Source organism: Colias philodice, chromosome 26 (genome assembly GCF_061535455.1).
Source record: "Colias philodice isolate Cphi_HAF_F1 chromosome 26, ilColPhil1 Martin Lab GWU primary, whole genome shotgun sequence".
NCBI lineage: Eukaryota > Metazoa > Arthropoda > Insecta > Lepidoptera > Pieridae > Colias > Colias philodice.
Window position 1 is genome coordinate 1,607,227 of NC_143111.1, and position 25,276 is coordinate 1,632,502.

A 25,276-nucleotide genomic window follows, 5' to 3' on the forward strand; every position below is an offset into this window, starting at 1 on the left:
CATACTTTGAATTTTAAATCTGTCCTTTTAACCTACATGACGGAAACCGGCTGTGTGGTAGTTTTTGTTTCATGCGGAAAACTCATAAATTGTTAGAGCAATTTGCGAGTATTTTTCTTGTTGAATTATGGTTAATCAAAAATATTGCTGTAAGTATTTATTGCATCATGTAACATATAAAAACAATAATGATTTTAATTCAATGTTACGGGATCTAAGTAAGTTTTTATCTCGAAAATTGCTGGACCAAATTGGCTGTTTATTTTGTTTATTTTTTAAATATTTGCTCAATAATTATGATTAGGAAAAATAAAACAAAATGTTTACATAGTTGTAAATATGTATTTATTTATTGGATCGGGTTACCAAATAAAGTTTTAAATGCCATGCTACAAGTTCAATTCAATAATGTTAAAAATGATATGTGCTAATGTTGGTCATTATTTTTGTACCCTCATTTGTTAAAACGAATAAATTACAATTTAAATTAACCGCAAACCCTTTTTTTATCTCATTAACGTTTTGTGACAAATAAACGGTCCTTTTAATTTGCCATTTTGCCAAGAATTTAGCATGAGAAAAATTTATGTATTTTCAACTCCTTAAAGAATTATCTGGTTAATTTCTTACAAATATATTATAATATAATGAGTGACAAGGTTTCTCGGTCTGTCTGTCTTGTGTGTGCTTTTCTTCATACCTTATATATTAAACGTATAATTAATAATAATAAAACTGTCTTGTTCTCTCAAACAAAATTTTTTTTACAGAAAATTATTATAGTTCTATGAAATAGTATAGGAGCGAAGTCGTGAATTAAAACAAGTTTTATATTATGAAAAAATAAAGAGAAGTATTTTAAACTTTTACGTATACATTAAAGATCATTGCACAAGTTACGATACACCCCGATACTTGTTAATTAGGCAAAATAATTAACAACGTGTTCAAATTATTATTTCCAACACGTCTATTGGTAAACATTTGCATAGAACCTCATTTGTCAATGATTGTCCGAAACGCGCCCCGAACACGATAATACCGCGAAATCATAATGTTACACATTTTGACCTACTTATTACGATTGTTTGGCTCACACAAATTGGGAGGCTGGATAATGTTTTAATATTGATGCACAAAGCGATCTGAAAATATCGATAGGTTTTAAATATTATTGCATCTGTTAAAAATAATGGTTAGTATTAGGCTTTACATTATTACATAGTTCAGGATCCATCGCCCATTTTTACAAGTGATTAGGGTAGACTGGGTACGATTGAAACAAAGGACGGTTGAAACAACACGAATATCTCGCAAACGTTGGTGGGGGGGTTAGGGGTCCAAGGGAAAAATGAAGCGCACAACTGTTCTAAACACGAACCACAATATTGCGTCGATCTCCGCGCGCTTCAGCTGATTTTATAAGACCCTATTATGATTTTATGACCAAAAGTAAGTATTTTTGCTTGGAGATTTTTCCAATTATTGACGTTTCTATTTAAGTGACAGTATTAAGTGTGCGTTTTTGTTTGAAGTGAATCTTGTGGAATATGATATTGTGACTAGTTTTTGTGTATCATTGTTGTTACATTTACTATAACTGTATTTTACCTAATGTAGGAGTTGGGGACGGTTGAAACATTTTTTTTGGGTACGGTTGAAACATTGTTTTAATTATTTTTTGATGCCGATAGTACGTGTAAGAGAGATTTCGGGAAGACAAATAGACTTATCGAAGTACAAAGACGCATATGAGGAGGTGAAAACCGGAGATCATTGCGAAAAACGGCAGAAAAGCACGATTATTCGCTTCTAAGGTAAATTCGAATGCGAGATGACTCTGGCGAGCACGAAAATAAAAAATGGGATATAATAGAGGATATAACAATAGAAGGTATAATAATAGAGGGCGAAAAATCAGGAAGTCTACTATTTAAACTGACACACCAGATAAGGAAGACATAAGAAAAGAGGAATAATTAATATTGAAACGAACAAGAGCTAAGCAAGTTAAGAAGCGATTGGATAGAGGAAAAAGGAAGAAATTTGATGGAGGAAAATGTAAAAGAAACACCATAAAAGTAAAAAAGAAAAATGTACAAGAGGAGATATCATCAGAAGATGAGGAGTAGGTTCTTCTGTCTTGTTTGTATGTCACCATATTTAGAGAGCAGACCTGATTGTAAAAGAGTTACTTAATTATTGTTAGATTTAAAATAAACAATCAATATAACATATTTTAATACTATATTTTCTATTATTTGCATGTGTTTCAACTGACTTCAATCACTGTTTCAACCGCCCCTGGTATGGGGACGGTTGAAACAAATCGGATTTATTTTTTTAATTTGATCTACTATTAAAAATAATACACATGGAACTAAAACCATAGCGCCTATTAGTAGACAGATAGATGCTCTTTTATTTAACATATATTTTTCATCGCTCGGGTTATAAAAAGCAAAGTTATGGTCGTTATAAGTGAAATTGTTTCAACCGTACCCAGTCTACCCTACTATCAAGCTAATTTTCCGTGAGTAGCTTTATTTTGATGAGACGCCCAATAATTTCCTGTACGAAAGTCTCGATTGTGGTAGCTAACAGAGGTAACAAAGATAAAATGTTTTGATTTGATGGTTCTCAAATATTTATTACGCAATTTTTAGGACAATATGTCTGTTGAATCATATAAATATTAACTAAGTGAAAACAAAAAAATCAGCTGGTTAGTAATCATTTATGATGACCTCGTTATCGATACACATTGGAAAGAGGGGACTCTTTGATCAATCAATAGATTTTGTAGGACAAATATTTTTTCGAATAATTTAGACAATTAGCTTGAGATTGAACATAAAAAAAATTCAGTTAGTGATAAATATTTGAGAACCATCAAATCAAAACATTTTATCCTTGTTACCTCTGTTAGCTACCACAATCGAGAGTTTCGTGCAGGAAATTATTGGGCGTCTCATCAAAATAAAGCTACTCACGGAAAATTTGCTTGATAGTAATCACTTGCAAAAATGGGCGATGGATCCTGAACTATGTAAAGCCTAATACTAACCATAATTTTTAACAGATGCAACAATATTTAAAGCCTATCGATATTTTCAGATTGCTTTGTGCATCAATATTAAAACATTATCCAGCCTCCCAATTTGTGTGAGCCAAACAATCGTAATAAGTAGGTCGAAATGTGTAACATTATGATTTCGCGGTATTATCATGTACGCGCGCTTCGGACAATCATTGACAAATGAGGTTCTATGCAAATGTTTACCAATAGACGTGTTGGAAATAATAATTTGAACACGTTGTTAATTATTTTGCCTAATTAACGAGTATCGTAAATACAGATGTATTTCATACATAATACATTAATATTTTTTCTGGTAAGAATATAAAATTACAAACATAATATCTATTTATTACTGGATTTATCTCTTATAACTTTTCATATTTTAGATTATCGTCTTACGATATTTTATCACAATATATTCATCCGTAATCCATAACATAGCTACAAACACATTCATATCAACTTTTGTTAGGATAATCTACGTAATTTAATAGCAAAACACAATTACGTTTATATTATAACTGCTTTGACATCAATAGCTGTGGTGTAATGACCAGTAAAGATCATAATGGTTTGATAAAATTGCTTTGTGTGAATATTCAAATCTAATAACATGATTTTTGTACATATACTTGGATATAATATGTATTATGATGGACTAGATTTCCGCCCGCAGCTTCGCCCGCGTTTTCATAGGAAAACCCGCATAGTTTTCCGGGATTTCCGGGATAAAACCTATCCTATGTGTTAATCCAAGTTACCCTCTATATGTGTGCTAAATTTCATTGTAATCGGTTTTGTAGTATTTGCGTGAAAGAGTAACAAACACACACACGCACATCCTCATAAACTTTCGCATTTATAATATTAGTAGGATTTGATAAAGAGTGATCAAATTTGTATGATAAAGAACATGAATAATTAAAGTCATGTGTTTTATGAAGTATGTGCTGTATGAGAAGATGAATTTTCCATATTTTACTGTACAACTTTTTCCCCCGGTATCAGTTTTATCAGTTTTTTTTTTCAGCGCATATTCGACGAATAATAATCAAAACGAGGATGAGGATGGTGGAGTGTGTTAGCTATCTTTAGAAAATAATGTTATAACTAAGGCGTAAGAGGACGGTAGCAATACCCAGCACTGATTATTATAATCATACTAATATTATAAATGCGAAAGTTTGTGAGGATGGATGTGTGTGAGTGTGTGTGTTTGTTACTCTTTCACGGAAATACTACTTAACCGATTACAATGAAATTTAGCACATATATAGAGGGTATCTAGGACTAATACATGGGAGAGGTTTTATCCCGAAAATCCCACGGCAACGGGAAATATGCGGGTTTTCCTTTGAAAACGCGGGCGAAGCCGCGGGCGGAAATCTAGTGGCTAATAAAACTACAACTGCTTGAACCCCTATGAAACAAAAACTATTCACCCAAGTACCTATCGCCGATATCTTATTATCTTAATAGATAATTAGATATATATAGCCATAAACATGACGTGTACAACTGATAGAATGAATCGCCACTGCATGTTAGTTCCAATTTCCCCAACACTCTCTAATTTGCAACTTTACCTGAACACTAGTCTTGGACTATTTGCATTTCGGAGGGTATTGCATTACGCTCGGTAGGTAACAAACTCGATCCCTGGCGGGTATCTATAGAAAATTAATTAAAGCTGATATGAAACAGTTATGGCAGTATTGTCTCGCTTATAATGACCGTCGACAGCCGTTCCAGACTGTTATTAATTGTCTAATTTATAACCTCTGTGCGCCAAACGTTTATATCCGTTTGACAGTACTGATAGTGTAAGAGCCAGTGGTGCTTGTTCAGTTTTAATTATTAAAATGTGCTGATGTTCTTTAATATTGTAAAATATCGAATCTCATGCAATAAATGGTATGATATTAGGATTATCGAATTATAACTCACGATCATCTTATAATATGGTATCTTAAATTTTTGACATCACAGTCAAATAAAGAAAGAAAATTATTCAAAAGAACCTGCACAGTATGAAAAATGAATTAAGTGTATTTTATTGAGAAAATGTTATTTCAGAAAATATACAATGATTTACTTTATGAAATAGGGAAAAACAATGTATCGACGTAACTTTTTCTGTAGTAACATGAAATTACCTTTTTGTCTTTTACACTTTCGAACAGCGGATTTCTTTTATATTAGTTCTGATGATGAAATAATTCCCTTCATCTTCTACTTAATTTTTCAACTGCATAATATAAACAGGACTCGATAATCCATCGCCAGCTCTGAGCCTACACTAGAAGCACAGTTTAGTGCTTAGATGGATAGTCGACACTGAACCCGATTTATGGACAGTAACTGCGGACGAATGGCATAGTTTGTCCCGTTTCATTTATTGCTATGTAGCTTTAAAATGTTATCATTAATCTGTGTCCAGTTCTAAAAATACATCGATTTTGATTATCTCTGGTTAGGCTTTTGAATTTTGTAATTGGAGGTGTGTTTCTTTCATATTGAGATGGGTTTTTAGTTTATGTTGCATTGTAGTGGTATAAAAATATGATACAAACAAAAAATATAATGCCTGTAGAGTATAAATTGTAGATATAATCATCACTACATAGTATAAAACAAAGTCGCTTTCTCTGTTCTTTTGTCCCTATGTCCCTATGTATGCTTAAATCTTTAAAACTACGCAACGGATTTTGATGCGGTTTTTTTAATAGATAGAGTGATTCAAGAGGAAGGTTTTAGTATATAATTTATTATGTTTCAGACAAAGCGGGCGAAGCCGCGGGCGGAAAGCTAGTGTATTATAAATAATTACAGAAAATAGACAACGAATAGGTGTTGATATACTATAATAATTTAAGTCTATAGTTTTATGATATTAATAGTAATACATAATAATATATTTGGAAATTATGGAAAAGTTTCCTCAATCACTTAATCTATCGATACCGTATATATTTAATTACGATCGGAAAAGGTGTGTTGATTCAGGAGAAATAATATATTATTTTATTTTATTTCTGATAAGCTCTGGAATAAGTATGTACTATTTATGATATCTAATTATTATATGGGACTTTAACTATTTAATTCTCTATGTATAGGTAACATAAATTATCATATATTCGGAGGACGTAGATGTTGTATATAATGTACATGCACGAATATTCTAAAATAATTATGACTTGAAGTTTTCGATTTTATTGTATGAAATAAACTATTTTATTACAATAAGAATTTATATAAATTGCTCTATAGTATAAACGTGTACGTTAAATAAAAAAAATATTTATATATATGTCTTCACACTTTTACATTTGTTTAGGGAATAAATCACCCTCATATAAGTTACTAGAGGTCCGCCCCGGCTTCGCCCGCGGTACATATTTCGCAATAAAAGGTAGCCTATGTCCTTTCTCGGGTATCAAAATATCTCCATACCAAATTTCATGAAAATTGGTTCAGTAGTTTAGGCGTGATTAAGTAACAGACAGACAGAGTTACTTTCGCATTTATAATATTAGTATGGATTCGGAGGACGGAGATGTTGTGTACATGCACGAATATTCTAAAATTATGACTTGAAGTTTTCGATTTTATTGTATGAAATAAACTAATTTATTACAATAAGAATTTATATAAATTGCTCTATAGTCAATTAAAACTTGTACGTTGAATAAAAAAAAATGTTTACATAATATATTTATTCACACTAATTCATTTGTTTAGGGAATAAAACACCCATATACGTTATTATTACTTTTGCAAGTTACTCAACAATTTTCAAGGAACTACACGTGTGCTAGAATTCGAACGGTGAAGGAAAACATCGTGAGGAAACCGACATGTCGAAGAATCAAAAGTTCGACGACATGTGTCATCCGCCAACCCGCACTTGGCCAGCGTGGTGGATTATGGCCTGTACCCTCATAGGAGGCCCGTGTCCCAGCAGTGGGAACGTATATGGGCTGATGATGATGATGATGATGACACGTGTGCTAACTTCTGAGTACACAAACGTAATATTATGATATGTATATTATGTTTTAATTGTAAATAGGAAGAAAAGTTGAAATTTATAGTTGACTAAGCTTTACACTGTGGCCTGCATTATATGGTTAAGAACCAACGACTTTGTTTTAAACTATTTAAATAATATCAATGTAAAATTCTCGTGTGTTTGTTACTAAATTCTTTCGAAACGGCTTGACCAATTTGTGACTTCAGGAAATGCTCTCATTTTTAAACAAAACTTCTGTTGACTGAATGAACAGATTTTGGTGATTCTTTAAAAAAAAACTGGTGTCTAACGAATGCTTCGATATGATAGTTGATCTAGTTCTGAAAATTTGAAGGCGGTTTAGTTATTTGTAAAAAAAAAAAAAAAGTGTGTGCGTGTAACCTTTACGCGCGATTGAAGTAAAACTTCTTTGGCGTTGACGACATATATCACTGAAATGATTAAATATTAACTTAAATAAATAAATAGATATTATATTATAATTTAATTATATTTATTATTCATGTGCTTTACAAAGATTATTTAAATGTTATATTAATATTATTCATTCGAAACAGGTAATTGAATGTCATCATAACTTCTTACGTACGAAATTATAGGTTTGTGGTAACTATAATGTGAAACATAAATTTTACTCTCTAAATTTGCTAACTTTTCTTGAAAATACAGCATCTATCGTTGTACCGAAACGCGTTGTTGAATGAAGTCGAGAAGTATTCATAGATAAATCAAATTTTTCTTCTAAAAAATCAATTAACGGCTGAGATTCCTGAGAGCGAAAATTAACATTAAAATCTCCAGTTAGAATCATCGGTAATTCATGATAATTACTATTTAAAAGTCGAGAACCTTCAATTGTGAAGTGAAGTAATTGCTGATGAATAAATTTTATGATATTTGTCAGGCTAGTATTAGACCGGGAGATACTGACACAAAATTTCGAGTCATTTGTAACAGGATGGCGGTTCTACAGGGTTCTTAGTACGCAATGACAAAAAGAAAAACGATAGTGTGAACGCTGGTACCGGCATCTTAGTCGCGTGGGCGTTAGTCGAACTCGTCGGAAAAATAGCGAAAGTCAAACGATTTGTAACACAAAAATTTTAGAATTTACCGATAGCCCATAAAAAAGAAGTAGGTGGTAGTGTCATGCCATACTTTTCCGGTGTGACTTACAGCCCGCCATACCGACGCGAATGTGTTGATTTAAATAAAACAATTATTCAACCATTTGTATCAGGCTAACTTTTGCACAGGTAACCATCGTCGTGCAGCCATTTACGAAAATCGCCATGCCATACTTTTCGGACGATTCCAAATGGTCGCCATACCGCCGAAAATCTGCAAAAAATTTTTATTTCGCCAAACTTTTTGTACCAGTATTGCATTTGGATTTTTAGAGATATTTGATAAAATGTGACCATTATTATATTTGCCATACTTCTAGTAGGGGGAAAATGTGCTGTCATACTTGAAAAATTAATTTAGTATTAATTTATATAAGTGAAGATTTCCAACACCTAGATCTTTGAAATTTTGTATTTATATTCGTTGATCCTCAAACTTACAGGAAAAATAAGTGCCATACTGTTACGAATCGTTTGACTTTCGCTATTTTCCGACGAGTTCGACTAACGCCCACGCGACTAAGCCGCCGGTACCAGCGTTCACACCATCGATTTTCTTTTTGTCATTGCGTACTAAGACCCCTGTAGAACCGCCATCCTGTTACAAATGACTCGAAATTTTGTGTCAGTATCTCCCGGTCTATATTTGTAGAAATATAAATAACAACGATAATCACAGGTTGGTCATTCGTATTAACACATCGAACCAAGGCGATGTCACCAATTTGTGAAACCTCATCGGAAATTTGTGATAATATAGTTGGTGAAATATTTTTAATTGGTGTTACATTGTTCAGTGTATCTGTAGATGAATGATATACAGCTACTCCACCAGCAGTTGAGTTGGGTCGTTTGTATTGGGTAACGCAATAAAAATTTTCAATAAGAATTTGTTCGTCATTTTTCATCCAAGTTTCGGAAAATAACAGCAATGTGGACCTTTTTAATACTTTATCATTCAGATCAGAAACATGAGCACGTAAACTTTGGTAGTTGAAGGAAAATAGTGTAATGTTACTCTCATTTACAAGGTTATATAATTCTTCCTGTTGTGTTATTAGGCGAGAATTTGAAAGTTTTTCAAATTCACACTGTAAATCAACTATTCCCCCTGGACGCTTTCTTCCATGATAAAATTTGTTGTCATCGGTGTTTGAGACAATGAACAATCCATTTATATCAGTTACCAGTTACAGTTTAGTTAACAGTTTAGTTAGTCAGATAATGCTACATATAACAGCTGCTGACTGTGACTTTTATTGTATTCATAAACGATTTTACGTAAGCGCACAAGCAGATACTAATGGAAAGTGATTTCTCTTTGCAAATATTGTCTTATTTCTATTCATTGGTACAGATGACGATCTTCGTAAAATGGGGACTGCTGTTCTACTAATGTTTAGAGTTTGAATATGATGGGCAGCTTTTTTCCTAATTTTCTCTCCTATCTTACCAGGAAACTCAAGCCATAAGCGTATGATGTTATCACTGTCATCACGTTCAATATACACTAACTTTCCAACACAACCGTTGGCTAAGCCATCAGATACATCAATATTGGTTGTAATAATGTAAAATTTGTTAAGAACTAATATGATTTCATAAGGCGATCCTCCTGTATCAATAACTGACATTTTATGAAATTGTTGGCGTACATATGCTTCTTGTTCAACTGAATGACAACCTATATACATATCTGTTGCTATGGATACTACTTTGTCTTCAGCAATATTTAAAATAGATTGATTATAATCCGCAACATGTTTATTTTTATTTTTAATTTACTTATTTTAAAAGTAATAAATAAACAAGTACCGTATATTTAGAGATTTTCAAAAAATTTTGCAATTTAAAATACTTAATGTTTTTAAAACTGTTGAATTTTTCATTCACTTTGCTATTCACAATTGATCCGTTTGAAAGTTTGAAAATAAATAATCCTAATTGATTATGATATTTGCCACTAGCTGGCTGTCAAGAAGCGTGTAGTATATGACATATACTTACAACCAATCAGAATTATTATTTTTAAATGGCGGAAACTACACAGCGTTACTTCCGTCAGAAAAAAAATCTGAGTTACTCCCTAGTCGCGCCTAAAGAAGTTTTACTTCAAAAATATTTTTATGACTTTGTCCTACCAAATATAATTCGGAGAACAGTCAGACATTATTATATATAAATTAGAAAGCATATTTCCATGACTTGTAAAATTGTAGCCCTAAAATGGCAGCCACAAATCAGTAAATATAATTTCGAGAGGGGTTGCCAAGACGTCAAAAATATTTCATTTTATTATCCATTATTCACAATTCCCTGTTTTAAGAGCACTTAACATAGTCTAAAAAGAGACATCAAAGACCATTTAAGACTTGTGCCAAGTCTGTAATTACTAGATTTTAGCTATCTGAAATTAATTTATTTCTATGTTATTTAGTTTCGTTTATGTTTATGTTAAACTAGATTTCCGCCCGCGGCTTCGCCCGCGTTTTCAAAGGATAATCCGCATAGTTCCCGTTCCCGTGGGATTTCCGGGATAAAACCTATCCTATGTGTTAATCCAAGTTACCCTCTATATGTGTGCTAAATTTCATTGTAATCGGTTCAGTAGTTTTTACGTGAAAGAGTAACAAACATCCATACAAACGTTCGCCTTTATAATAGTATTAAGATATTAAGATGGTGTATTAATTTGTGATTATGTTGGGAATTAAGTGAACGTCGAAACAGTTATTATGTCCTTCCACGGTCCCACCGACGTATTCAGAATTTTATAGGCACCATAATATGAAGTTATGCAGATTTATTTCTATTTTATTCGATATCCACATCTCGAAATATCTCTTGTCTTGCTGAGTCATTATTATTTTTTTTCCTAAAATACGTGTATTTTATAATATCTACCTATATTTTGGTTTTTTCGTTTTCCATCATTACCCAGAGCACAATTTGTTTTTAAAAATAACGTTTTTTTTATATATTTCTTCGTTATCTATTAATTGTCCAAATTACGTTCTGTAAAAATATTTTCGAGTCGTCATCGGACATAAAATATTAACCATTAAATATCGCGTGTAAACGACACGTTGCTATAAAAATTTAAAAAGGATTGAAAATTCTATTAAGTACCAAGTACTTATTAATGAAACAAAAATATGATAAAAACTTCCTTTAATGTTAATTGAAATTCACTTCATCTCTCTATATCTCACAGATACCTAATATTTTAATAAAACTATTATTCATCTTCGTATTCTTCTTTCTTTTATAAAATATAGTACACAGAAAACACCTTAAAATTACTATGAAAAAAGTGTGATTCGTATATTGGGTGGCCTTTTCACTTTCAGACCGAATTGACATATAAAAACTAGATAGATAAAGTTCTATCTTTATTCCTAACTAGCGGTCCGCCCCGGCTTCGCCCGTGGTACATATTTACGTTTTCTCTACATAAAAACCATCCTCGTACTTCAAGGAATATAATAAAAAAAGAATTATCGAAATCGGTTCAGCCGTTCTCGAGTTATGCGCTTACCAACACATTTTGCGATTCATTTTTATATATAAAAGAAAGAAGAAGATATAAATAGCAGAAGGATTACAATAGTCAGAATCACACACTGCGAAATCCGTTTTCTCGGCAGGCGTCAATTTTTGTTTGTCGCAGTAACAATGGCTCCTTGACTTCTGTAGTCTCCTTGTGCGACGTGTGTATTGTTCTAGTTGATTCCGACTTCCTTAAGAATATGCGCGCCTAGTACCTGCTTTCTTTGTGTAATGAAAGATAATTTACAACATTGTCTTTTTTTTAAGTTGGGTCGTCATTCTTAGTAGAAAATTAATTGATTTCGATATTTTAATATAAATTAATTTTCAAGATTAGTATGTAAGTAATCTACCAGTGTGCTTAGAATAATGTACTTTCTAGTTGATTTCGCCTTCTGAATTCTGCTCGCCTGGTCTGTGCCTGGTCGCTCGTCTACATTACTTAATTATAGAAACTAAGTAGATATTAATGAATTCTAAAATACTAAATTATTTAAGTACCTAGGTTACGTAAATAGGTTTGTAAATTAATTATTTTCCTACATTGATCGTAAACAGGATACGTAACAATTTGCCGACAGCCCAGTTATATTTATTACGTTTGTATGATATGTTTGGTCTTTACTCTTTACCTTAGATGAACACCGTCTTACTTACTCGAAATCTATAAAATAATCATTTATTATGTCAAACATAATCCAAGACAAGTTTCTTTTGAGCTTTTTCTTTGAATAAAATGTATATCTGAATTTGAAAATCAACACATTATTTGTATTTCACTAACCTTTTCCATACACAATAAAGGTTTAGCGATAAAAATAACAAAACTGTATTATGGCCAAAATAATGCTTTCATCTGTAAATCCGGAACTCCATTCATCACAATATTTATAGAGCGCTGAGTTGCACATCTTGTCTGAGATCTCACGGGAGATTTGCGTATGTATAAATTTTTAAAAGTTTTAACTCTTTCATCTTTTTCTTTTCAATTGACTAAACTAAAGGCATTTTTTGTTTGTAATCTATAGTTTTGTAGTAATAATTATAAATAATTTAATTACGTTTTAGACATATTACAGTGTTTGAAATGATTTCAATGTTTCAGTGGGAAAATAGTTACAGTTCCAATTCATATCTCTACCAAATTTCATGTTTATCCAAAACTGTTTTAGCGTGAAAGAGAGATATAACATAATATGTTATAGAGAGAGATGTAATCATCCAACCATCCTTCATTACAAACTAAAATGTTTATAATATTGTCAAAATTGTGACGAAATATGGACGAAATATAAAATTGCTAAGATATCGTTTTAATTCCAGCCAGATCTCGGACTATCACGTACTATCGATACAACATATCAAAACTAAAACAATAGATACGCAAAGATTCAAAAGCAAATTGAAACTTTATTCTTCGAAAACATAACGTTTGAAAATTCCCGAAGTAGCAATCAATAAAGTGTGGCACGGCTCCAAGTGTAATACGAGTGACTCATAATTCAAGGGGCATCTCCGTGCCCCGGGGTGTATGCACACTGTGGTTGACGCGCGACAAAACGTTGTTCAAACTTAATACTAACCTGGACCTGACAAAAAAAAAAACACGCTTAGAATCAGACTTGACATAGATTACCTTTAACAAACATCCTCTCTCAAAATACATACTCTATTTACATAGAACACGGAAACATTACATACGTCCCAAAAATGAAATAAACTTTTGGATATGTCGCGTCGAATTTCACGTAGGAACCCAACAGTGCGTGAAGAGCCTGCGCATAGCTGCTTAGTTGAAACTTTACCTGTATCAGTCTTGATTTATCACGTACGTAACTAGCTCCCGCCGCAACTATCTAGTTATTTGATTCTCTTACATTGTTCAAACACCAAGAAATATGCGAAGGCGTATATTATACGCGATATCCGTGAAAATGGAGAGAAGTTTTCAGAAGTATTTTACTAAATAACTAAGTGCAATCTATAAGCTTATTTATTTAAGTTTTTATTATTGATGTGATTTCTAATTATTGTTTGAAACGTTTTAAGATTAAAAAAAGAAAATATTGTTAGGAGGTTCCCCTTTGGCTTTAGGTACTGTATACTGTATAGTGTAGAGACATCACAACCTGCAATCGAATTTCTTGTAAATTAGGTTTTAAGAACACTCCACGTATCTAAATGTGTCAAAAATTATAACGGCTTGTTTTTAAAACTGGGCACCAAGGACCTATTTAACATACGAACGAAGGGAGAAGTAAAATCCCAAACTATCCCTGTCATAAATAACAAAATTTACAGTCTGCAAATATTCCAGAAAGATTCAAATAAATATAAAACATAACATTGACTATGAACCGATTCTTGGCCTGTCTTACTCAACCGAGTAATAATAATAAATAGGGGTTAGATCTATACGGTTCGTTTTCTGTGAAAATATTTTCACGTTTAACCGAGATCGAATAATTTCAGATATTCGAGAAACGTACAAAAATGCGAATAAATAAACTCGATTTGCACAATGAAAATATCTTTATGATATAAAAAGTTTATGCCGATTGTATGAGTATGGAGTATTGCGAAACATACTGGTATGAAATAAGGATAGATATTATTTTTTACTATATTAAGTATTTGTTATTGTTAATTTGCTATAAAAATACGAGCCTTAATAGTTTAATAAACTTAGCAGAGGATATTGGCAGGCATCAAATTACCATGATGTGCGATAAATTTATACATATAATTTAAATAGTAGCTCCCGGTTTTATCCGCACTGCTCCTCTCCTGTTGTTCTAAGCGTGATGTTAAGCCTTCCTCGTTAAATGTACTGTCTAAAAGTGATTTTTTTAGTCGATAAATGAATTGTCTACCAGTGAATTATTTAATTGAATTCGGACTCGTGTTTCCTGGGATTAGCGAATTCAAGCAAAGAAAGAAACCAACTCTATAGCTTTATAATAGTAGTGTAGATTATGCCGCTATGCATTTATTAATAAATAATCAGACAATCTACATTATCTTTTCCATTTTCTTATAAAAGTTAGATCAAAGTAAACGTTACCACATTGCTCTCAAATAAAACAACATGCTATTTCCTCTTAAATAAACAATTATTGCATTGGAAAACAAGCAAACAGTTAAGAGACTGAGCGATTTCAACTTTATTATTTTTACTGAAGTAGCTGTACATTTAAGCTCTTCAGAACGTTAAGCAGATTATCGTTGACGTAACTGAGTGCATGTGGATGCCACTTTCTATATTTATTATACAGTACTTGAATCAATGCGAATCTATACATAACTAGCCGTGGCCCGTGCCCCGCAGTTTTACCCGCATTGCTCCGCTCCTATTGGTCTTAGCGTGATGATATAATATATCATCACGCTATGGGCTATAATATTATAATCTATAATAGCCTTCCTTGATAAATGGGCTATCTAACACCGAAATAATTTTTAAAATTGGACCAGTAGTTAACGAGATTAACGCGTTCAAACAAACAAACAAACTCTTCAGCTTTATAATATAAACTTTACATTGAATATATTTTTTAAAGAATCACATTGAATAAATATTTGAAATAATAGTTAGGGGTGTGGTCTACTATAGATACCAAAGCCAAAGATAAAGTTTTTAGAATTTTTGTATGTTTGACTTTATTAATGTTGGTGCTAATTGCTAAACTCAATACTGCATGTATTTACTTCAAATTTGGTACAAATATAGCTTGAGACCTGAGAAAGGACATGAGATAGGTTTTATCCCGGAAATCCCACGGGAACGGGAACTTTGCGGGTTTTTCTTTGACTACGCAGGCGAAGCAGGCGGAAAGCTAGTAAATAATAAAAAGCCATATATTTCAAAATTGACATTTAACTGTTTAAATATTTAACGAACTTTCTTTAATAACATCACGAAGTATTAAACTAACTAAATACAGCTTATTACGATTATTATGTATGAAAATTATTCTTGACATTATCCCAAGCGTAAACATAAGAAGGAATTTTTCCCTGACGGCTAGAATAAGGGAATATTAAATTATAATGTCATTACTACAAAGTGAGCTCGTGTTTACTTATTTTTCAGATATTCAAAACGATGTATACGAACAGCGATTATGAAATTCTTTTAGCAGAATATTCTTTTTAAAAATGAGAATCTCAAATAAATTGATATAGAAAGGAATCTGAAGTAGACTATTCAATATTCATGCAATGAAACTACTTGGGAGTTTATACAGGTAATATTTATGAAAGTAATTATTAAATACTAGCTGTGCCACGCGGTTTCACCCGCCTGGCTCCGCTCCTGTTCGTCTTAGCGTAATGATATATAGCCTATAGCCTTCCTCGATAAATGGGCTATCTAACACCGAAAGAATTTTTAAAATCGGACCAGTAGTTCCCGAGAGTAGCGCGTTCAAACAAACAAACAAACTCTTCAGCTTTATTATATATATATATATATATATATATATATATATAACAACACTCCATCCATGAAGATTACGTAACGTACAGCACGTCTACAATTAAAAATAATCAATTCTTTACACTTACACAAACCACATCCAACCATGAAGATTACGTTTAAGCGATTAGTATCGAATACCGCTAGACCAAGCTATACCCGACCATAGACTTAGTAATTTCAAGCTGTAATCACGATATTAATGGCCAACACACATGACTAATCGCCAGTCCTCACAGGTGATACAAAATTGATGCTTCGCCGAGCTGGCTTGCTAATGGATAACACTTATCAAGTCTTTAGCTGAATGAAAACTTAATTTTACGCTGAGCCATGAATTTGGGAACTGAAGTATTATATAATGGTGTTATTAATGCTTTGATGCGGATTTGTGTTAGATATTATTCAATAAATGTTGTGTGAGTTTTTGAAGATAAATATACTATACTAAATACCTCACTATGGCTGTAAAATTTAGATGAAATAATATAAAGTCGTTGAGTCCAATTTAGGTGTATAAGAGAATTGTATTCTACAGCTGTTTCAATGATCGATTTTATTGGTTACGGGTAAGTTGGTATGTATGGCTTATTGCCCTAACGGCCTGACATATTTTATAGTTTATCAGGAGTTTATGATTGTACGACTCATCATTGAAGATTATTGTGGATATTTCGCGCGGATATTATAAAAAAATATTAAAATGTTCTCTAATTGTTTCAATTCATGAAGAAAAGTGAAAACTAATAGTTTAAAACTATTAGCAGTGCTTTCCACAACATAAAATATAAAAGATGTTATAAAAAGGAATGCTTCGCACTTTTTCCTACGATTCACTTTATTCTCAATGCAAAGAAAAATTCCAGAAAGCATTAAATTATACACACAAAAAAGTGTTAGTTCTTTATTTTAATTTCAAACAACGTATCACCGAGCATATTTTTTACTAGCTGAGCCTTTCTTAGCTATTCTTCGCGGTTTTACCCGCATTGCTCCGTTACTATTAGTCTTAGCGTGATGATATATTATAACCTATAGCCTTCCTCGATAAATGGGCTATCTAATACCGAAATAATTTTTCAAATCGGACCAGTGCTTCCTGAGATAAGCGCGTTCAAACAAACAGACAAACTTTTCAGCTTTATAATATTAAAAAAAGTATAGATAATATAAGTGTAGATGTAGATTAATGTAGCTAGAAGCCGAGAAAAATTTCCATTCAATCTCCAAGTTTCGAGCAAACATTTTTAAACATGCAATATCATTTAGGCCGGGATGATTTTAATCTTAACTACAAGACTCACTAATTACTCTGCCATAAATCTTCTCTTAGTTAATTACTTAAGCGTGATAGAGCAGGTATTCAGTAAAGCCCATTTATTTTGTATCATCTGGGAGGAATATTTGTCATATAGTCCTTCTACGTTGATTTTGAGACGAGGTTTACAATTTGCCTTACAGTATACAAGAATATTGCCTTTCTATTGTAGTAGAATTATATTCTAGAGTACCGTTTTAAGTGGGTATTATACGTTCATTAATAAATGGAATGGATCATTTCTAACGTATTTTATTCAAAGGAAGTTTGCTCTTAATTGTTTACGTGCTTTTAAACACATTTTTTGTTTATTTCATTTATATATTTAACTTACAAAATATATCTGGGCTGAGTCTCGTAGTAAGAATGGTAATAATTTAAATGTATTTTATTCATATGTAACATCACTTATTAATATAAGAAGACATTCATGTAGATTAGGTAATTTTCATAATTTTTATTAAGCTATTGCATAGCTTTTATCTCAAACTTTGAGCGCGGCGACCTAATGTAAAAATTGCCTAACGAAAAAATCTAAAACCCCCCACTCCAACCGGCACAGCGATGCGATGCTATGCAATAGCTTTACCGCGGCAGCCCTCGAGTGCCACACGTATTTTTTTAAATACAAAAACGTTTATAAGAGTTAAAAAACATAAGTACATTGGGAATATAAGGGATTAGACTAAGACCGAGTCTGAGATATCTAGATAACCTTAAGAAAGTTCTCAGTTCTTCGATAAAGATCTTTTCGAACTTGTGTGACCTTTACTATCACTCGATGTCCAATAGAGGTCGTATTTATTGAGATAATAATATTAGAATCAACAATCAATGAAAACTTACAAAAATTAAAATGCATGATATTATGTTTATATTCGTTTGGCAACGGTTTAATAGTAGGTTTTAAAATATATCACTAGATGACACAAAAATACTAAAATACATGATAACAATATTATGAATGCACTGGATTCCGATATATAATTGTTCTGCATTAAGTTTTGACATATTGTATAAAATGTATTAATTATTTAAATCAATAACTTCATGAATAATAATTATTCGATTTTATAACATTGATAATATCTACATGATATTTTGTATGAATATAGGTAGAAAACTTAGCGTAGGACATGAAAATTAAACAACGTTGATTTTATTGTGCTACGACTGCTACGTTTGTAGCGATCGTAGCAAGTCGTCGTAGCACATAAGAACCGTCTGTGCCTACGTTGACTACAAACGTCTACAGCTACACAGGCATAATATTCAAATCTATTCTTAGTACGTCCTTAATTACGCTTTCTACTTATTATAAAGTATTTTTATAAATACCAGCTATTTGCCTTGTAATATTTTTCACAGAACTGTCTTACAATATAAAAATTTAAATTTCTTCTGACAAAGAACATCCTATCTTTTGCTGTTAGATTTTTACCATTATTTCCGATACATAATTGACAAAATACATAAGTTCTTAAAATTAAACTACGTATAATTAAAAATCTTTCTTCTGAACCACTCCAAAATAATTGAAATTACAATATTAATCAATACTTTGTATAAAAATAAGTGCATTAACTATGTATTATTTATATAATCACAACACTGAAAGTTTACGATACCCGTGTGAACCGTCGTAAAGTCTAGACCTGTCGTAAATGTTCCTAATTTATTGACGAGAGTTGTCGTCAGTATCTATGATTTTATTATTCTTGTGACGTTTGAGCCACTTTGAGCGATGGACGATTCGGACACAAGTTACGTTGGGAAGAGCAAAATATTTTTTAAAACTACCTTTCAGCACGAGGCTTTATCCGCGTTGTCCTAAACTTAATGAACTACCTAACTAACTATAAATTTCCTGGAGAACCACGCTATTTATGAAAACAGAGAGAAAATCGGTACGGTCGTTTTTGAGTTTATCGTGAACAGACAAACAAACAGCCTCTAGATAAGAATGTAATATTTAGGCGATTTATTAAATGTGTTGTGTAGTATTTCTATACAGTGATACATGTATATGAATTATCATCTGTTTATCACATATTATTTAAATATTACTTAGATTAATAACAATAAACATGCAAATATAATACTAACAATAGGGCATAATTTTTACTTAAAAACCGTACTGTTCTTATAATAAAAATTTCAGCAAACAAATTTTCCATAAAGCAGCCTGTACACTGGTGATTATTACAAGTAATTAAGATCATAAAGTAAAGCCATTTTTCACAGTACACACCGAAATTATTATGACGCCATAAATATGAAGTAACGGGTAAAATGGCATTATGGATGCATCGCTGGGCCTGAGTGTTGGATCGGACTGGAATCAATTTCCCGTAACCGACACGTTCATATAATTACAAAGGTATATAGCTGCGGATGTTACTAGCCATATACGATATATAGGTATATATGAAAAATACATGTAGAAAATATAAATCTTTAAAATACTATAAACCTTAAAGGAAACCATTCCTATATACCAAGAAAAACATGTTTGTTTTCTACTGTAGTAGAGGCTTCATACACTTGAAGATTTTGTTATAGACGACGACTCAGTCGACATGTCTTGTCTTTTTGATAGTATGTGATTAGATATTAATATTTACGTGAAAATTTAAAGTAACAATTTGCGAGTATATTGTAAAAGATCGTTAAATAAATAAATAAATAAATAAATAAATAAATAAATATTATAGGACATTATTACACAAATCGACCTAGTCCCACAGTAAGCTCAATTAAGGCTTGTGTTGTGGGTACTAGGCGACGATAAATATAATATTTAATAAATACATATATAGATAATAACACCCAGACCCAAGAACAAATAATTGAGTTCATCACACAAATATTTGCCCTGACCGGGGATCGAACCCGGGACCGTCGGCTCAGTAGGCAGTTACATTACCACTGCGCCAACCGCGTCGTCAAAAATAATAATAATATTATATTTTTACTTTCCTATATTATAATGTCTGCTTTTATGTTTATATTATTTAAGGGACTATTTTTTACAAACGTATTCATGTCAGAATTTATTCATTCTTCTATTAGTCCGGTTATAATAATAAATATCCATTTATAATGACATACCCATGGCTGTACTATACAGATACAGAATTAAGAAGAAATAGACAGTCCGCCAATTATTATTGATGAACCGAGCTTTGCAAGGAGTGGTCGATTGGTTTAGCATTAACATTATTTTTTACTATTACTAGCATGTACATGTTTACGTTTTCTTTCCATAAGAACCATCCTCGTACTTGAAGGAATATTATTAAAAAATCGGTTCAGTTGTTGTCGAGTTTTGCGCTTAACTACATCTGTCGAAGTATTTTTTTACCTGTATAGAGAAGATACAAAGTCAGATATAATTTTAATCCATCTCCATGACCACTATATCAATGTATTGGCCGCTAGTTCTCATTTCCTGGTAACAATTGAACGTCTCTCAATGCGTTTGGTGTCAGAGTGCAGTCAAACAATGTTCAATATTACAATTTAATGTGTACCGTTTTGTTTAATTGCCTGGAAACGTTATCTATATATATTTGATATTAATTAACTATTTAAAATGCATTGAAGTTAGGAAGTGTAAAAGTATCTGCATAGTAAGATGAATAATTTAGATTATATTATAATTATAGTCACTTCTTTTCGACTTTGTATAAAAAATGCATAGAATAAAAAATATGAGTAACAAGTAATTCGGTAACATAATCAAAAAATGAAATGAAAATCTGTGATTTCAGAATATCATGAAAGCACGAGCTTTTGTGACTCAAAATAATAAAAACTTAATTTATTTATGCAAAAAAAACCAACCATAATAACACACGGAAATTTATTAAAAATACTTTTCTCATAGAATATGAGATAACATCTTTAAAACCTCAAACCTTGTAGCATAAACATTATGCCACGAAGCCATGGACCAGTACGCACTTACAAAATATTCCCTTAAAAATTAACATAACTTCTCATCATAAGAGCGGAATAAAAAATCCCCAAAGAGTACATTACGTACAAATGGGTAAATTTAAATCATCGTTTCAAAGTCACATTAGACGTTACATTATGTAATCAACATAATAATACTTTTGAAGGATGTATACTAAAGCTGTGTTCACATTCTTATGAATTACTAGCGGTCCGCCCCGGCTTCGCCCGTGGTAAATATTTCGCAATAAAAGTTAGCCTATTTATAGCCAAATTTCATCAAAATCGGTCCAGTAGTTTATGCGTGAAAACCATACATACATACATACAAACCTTTCCTCTTTATAATATTAGTATAGATAATATTGTAAGACGTAACTTTTGATTTAATATTTTTGTGGATGAATAGTTGTCAATGTTGTTGTCATTATTTCATTTCTGAACATGCTTAGCTGTCGAATACTATAAAAAGCCGCTTTCCTTTGACACGTGGCGCATTCGTACGAATCGTCCCTAGGGGCTCGGACGTTGTTTATATGACAATCGACCCATCTACTCTCACTTTACTAATAGTCGTTAACTTGCTGCGATTTGTTATCAACTACCTACATCAAGGTAGCTGTATAGAATCGCAGTACATTCTTACTAACTACATTCAAACTAATATTTAACCCGGCCTGGCGTGTAATTTCTTACAGTATAATAAACGTTAAATTTTTGTGTAAAGTTTACTTCATGGCGCCGTCGATTGGCTGGTTAACTTAATTTCAAATATCAACTAGTAATGTAGTATATTAATTGTAATATTTGCCTTGCAGAGATTGTCTGATTGGTTGAGGTTTACTATTACCACAAAGAACCATAAATAAGGTTTCTAAGAAAAGCTTAAACATATATTATTTTGGTTTCAATAAAATATAATTATTATTTCAGATAAATATTGAATAAATGACTTACGCAACTGTATACAAACCGCAAGATGTGACAAAGACTATTAAAATCAAAACTAAAATTTACACTCGAAGAAAATAGAAGCACAAGTCCCTGTTAATCGTAAATAATAAACACCCTCAAAACTCCGACTATCCTGACCTATTTTTCATTTACCCCACATAGTATGAACGCAGCTCGAATATCTTTTAAATACGTGTCCTTCCAGCGTCCTTTGTTGCATACAGCGAAATGGAAAACCATTACCGCCTTGCTCAGTTCATTCTCCATGAAATATGCACGACAGTCAAGTTTTATCTCTTACCGCGGATGGCCCATCACACTCCTAATGGGGGTGCGTAAAATGTACCGTAATTGTGAGCATAAAAATTGTACCAGTTTCACAGAAGTTTGCGGAATACATGTTTAAGAATACGACTGGGGATTTCATTGTTGAGGCTTTGTTTGTACGTCGTACAATTTTAATTTGGTGGATTACTAGTTTAACTTTATTCTGTATTGTGATGAATCTGTACTAATGTTATGAAGCTGAAGAGTTTGTTTGTTTGTTTGAGCGCGCTAATCTCAGGAACTACTGGTCCGATTTGAAAAATTATTTCGGTGTTAGATAGCCCATTTATTGAGGAAGGCTATAGAATATATATATTTTCATTACGCTAAGACCAACAGGAGCGGAGCCACGTGGGTGAAACCGCGAAGCGCAGCTAGTAAATAAATATAACAAATTAAAGTTGTTTTTATTGATATCTCGTATTTAATAAAGATGAAAAATAAACTATTCATCAGACCCTGGACTTCTCAATTCTTTGCTTACATGATCACTACAAGAAGACACTACAATGAGTAAACTTGACTCATTAGTTTTTGCCTTGTCTTTGTTTAAATTCTGTCAGAGACATTTAATCAGTCTTTGTGTCACAAAGAAAGCGAATTCCCTTCAAAGCATTGTTATTTTAGTTCCTACTTATTTGTTATTTAAATTTAAACAACCCTCTATGATCGTTTAATGTGTTTAATCTTTATTAATTACAAGACGGCATTCGGATGAATTAATTCTCTGGCATGTTGCAGTAAAAGCCGGGCGTTGTGAGAGTCTACTATACTTTGTATTAAGCCAAATAATTACTTGGATTCGCTTCATGATTCTGAAAATGCTCTGAATTCGAATATTAATTTCAAAATTAAGATCATTTCTTTGCATCCATACTAATATTATAAATGCGAAAGTAACTCTGTCTGTCTGTCTGTTACTCAATCACGCCTTAACTACTGAACCAATTTCCATGAAATTTGGTATATAGATATTTTGATACCCGAGAAAGGACATAGGCTACTTTTTACCTCGAGAAATAGGATAGGTTTTATCCCGGAAATCCCCCGGGAACAGGAACTATGCGGGTTTTTCTTTGATTGCGCGGGCTAAGCCGCGGGTGGAAAGCTAGATGAAAATAAAAAACTTGGTTGTCTGTAAGTCGGTTTACTGACGATAGTTGAACGTGACAACGTCCGATTGTGCTTCTTTGTCGCTCGTTCTGCGCTCTCGCTTGCACTTCAAGCCTTACATGGAACGCCTCAGAGCGAGGTAACGCCGAATGAGTCATGTTTTTTCGTGCGTGCAGCCGGCGCTATCGAATTATAAGATGTTGTCACGTCAAAAAGTAACAAGAATATAATAAAAGTTACATAAAGAAAAGTTTTTAAACTGAATATCGAGTTGTTATATCAAGATAAGTACTAATAATGATGTTGACAACTTTCAAAACTCATTCTACACCACTTAAACTGCGAATTATTCAGAAATATTGAAAAAGCTACAAAAATTCTTGAAATTTTATTAGTTTGTAATGGCAAACAGCAAGCGTAGTCTCGACATTAGTTGACATCGATCTCGACCAAAATCGGTCGGTAACTAACGAATTTCAGTAACTTATATCTACAAAATTTAGTGTTGTTTTTCCAAGAAATTTACCTTGATATTATGGAATATATAGTAAATTAAAATTAGTTACACAATTTTTTTCGCATTATTACAATTACAATTGCATATGAGAAAAGCACATGTTATGCAAAAATAAAATGGCAGTTAATTATCTTAAATATGTACTAGAAAATGACATAAGTCAATGAAGTGTTATAATAAATCAACTGACAAATATTTCACAACTACACATGGCTGCAATCTTTACAAACCACCCATACATTACCATAAAATATTATCATATAAGTGGATAATATATGTGTAAGTGGAAACCCGCCTTTAGACGCATGTTCCTTAAATTGGATAAAAGATGAATTTAAACTGAACAAGTCGAATGATGCCAAGTTTATTCTTATGGGGATCACGCTATCGTGCTTGGCTCGATGCCTCCAGTCCAAATTTGTTTTTAGTTAATAAAACATACCGGTATGACATGAAAAGATATTGCAATTTATTCGAGTCTGTTCTGAATATTGTACCGTTTTAGAAACATTTTAAAATGACAGCTTTGTGAGTCTTCTTTGTGATTACAAAGTAAGGCGTTAATCTGTTTTGTTTTTTGATAAATGAGATTTAAAGTTTTAATGCAGTAATTAAACTAGTTATTTATTAATATTTTAATTCTCTTTGTCTTTTTGATAAAAGAAATAAAAATGAAGGAATTTTATTCTGTTTAGATAATATTAATGGTCACGTTCACTTCAGATGGGTGCGGAATTTTAAAGTACATACTTTGGCTTCTGTTAGTGACTTTGTGTATTTCTTATTACAAAAGACCGTATTGTTATTTCAAATACG